The following is a 1,756-nucleotide window of genomic DNA, read 5'->3' on the forward strand; positions in this document are numbered from 1 at the left end:
TCGCGCTGGCCACTGGGATGCCTCCAGGATCCCGCCGAGCAGAGGAGGAGGAGGAGGCGGGGCCAGGCAAGGCCAATCGCAGAGAGGGGCGGAGTCAGGCTGTGGCGCGGCAGACGTGTATTGCTGCTCGTGTGAATGCGCCAGCGGGGCGGGATTTGGACTGTTTTCAACCTAAAAGCTGAGGAAGCCCCGGTTTCAGGATGCGGAGGGTGGTCTACACCGGGCCAATCCGGATCCAGGCCTTTCTTCGAACGTATTGCTATTTCGGGTCATTATGCATTTGCAAAGCCCCCTTGAGCTTGCCTAGTTACGGGGATGATGGGCTGCCACTTCTGGGACTCCAAGCCCCCGCACCCCGGGAGGGGTAGTCCAAAGGGAAGAAGGCGCCTGGTGGGGCTGGGAGAGGCCCTGGGTGCGGCCCTGGAGGTTTCCCTTGTGCTTTGGGTTTTTAGAACGAGGCTTTCTGGGTTCAACTGACCCTTCGGATGCCCTGCTCGGGCCTCTCCCCTGATCCCATGCGTTCCAACCTGAGAGCGGATACAGAGCCGTTCGCTTTGTGCCGCTCCCTGGATCCTGGAGTGGGAAGAGACCCCCGAGGCCCGACCCCAGTCCAAGCCCTCCTTTTCCCTGCAGGAACTCCCTGCCAAGCAGCCCCTTGGGAGAGATGGCCCTCCAGCCTGTTCAAGGTAGCCTCCCAGGGAGGAGGCCCCCCCCCCCCAAACTCCAAGGGAACCTCTTCTGCTCCCAAACAGCTCTTGCTCCCAGGACCTTCTTCCGGACGTTGGGCTGGAACCTCTTTCCTGGAGTTTGCAGAAAGAAGCTCAATCATGCCGTCCCTCCAATATCTATATTATATTATATATATATATATATATATAATATATTATATAATCTGTTATTGAAGGTTTTATTCCCAATAAAAGTTTCACTCAGCCTCTCAGAGACATTGATCAAACCCAAGGCATCTCCCAAACAAAACCAAACTGTCAAGCTTCAGGATTCCAAGTCCTAGTCTAACGGCCAAAAGGACGATCTACACACTTACACCTTCGTCTTTGCCATCCCTTGCCTCCTTTTGCCTCGAGCTGTTTTTCTCGCAGAATATATATTGCCCAATGAAAAGAAAAGAAGAAGGAAACTTGGTAGTTTTCTTTGGGCTTCTAGTATTCTCTGTTTAACACATACAGAATTAATGAGTCAACAGCTCCAAAGTAGATCAACGCTGTTCAGGCTATCACACTACCAGTTTGTGCTCTTCTCTGCTCTTGGTCTAAGCTATACCTGCGCCGTTCAGCCTTTCTTCCCAGGACAGCTATTCCCACTTTTGCTGGAGGCATTCAAACAGTTGCTCCAATCTCCAAAGACTCTTCCTCTTTTCCAGGCTTTAGTCAGTGTGTCCATCGCAAGGAGATCCAGCCACTTGGTGCCCATTCTCCTGTTGAAGGGATGTCCTCTTCCTTCCAGCTTTTTGGCTTAGGTTACCTTGATCACAGAGGAAACAACCTTTTACCAAACTTCCCCATCAGATGTTTTAAGAAGGCTCTCCTGTCCCTTTTAGCCTTCTCTTCTGCCTGAAACTAACAGTCGACCATGATGACCCCCAGGAGCTCTGCAGCTTGCCCATTCCTTCCCTGAACAGTGAATTCAGACTCTTAGAAAGCATCTCATCCCCCCCAAATTGGGAAGACCTGACCTGGGATGGTTGCCTTGGTGGGGGGGAGCCTCCATCTTCGGGGCCTTTAAATACAGATGGATG

This window comes from Sceloporus undulatus, chromosome 5, assembly GCF_019175285.1.
Source record: "Sceloporus undulatus isolate JIND9_A2432 ecotype Alabama chromosome 5, SceUnd_v1.1, whole genome shotgun sequence".
Classification (NCBI taxonomy): domain Eukaryota; kingdom Metazoa; phylum Chordata; class Lepidosauria; order Squamata; family Phrynosomatidae; genus Sceloporus; species Sceloporus undulatus.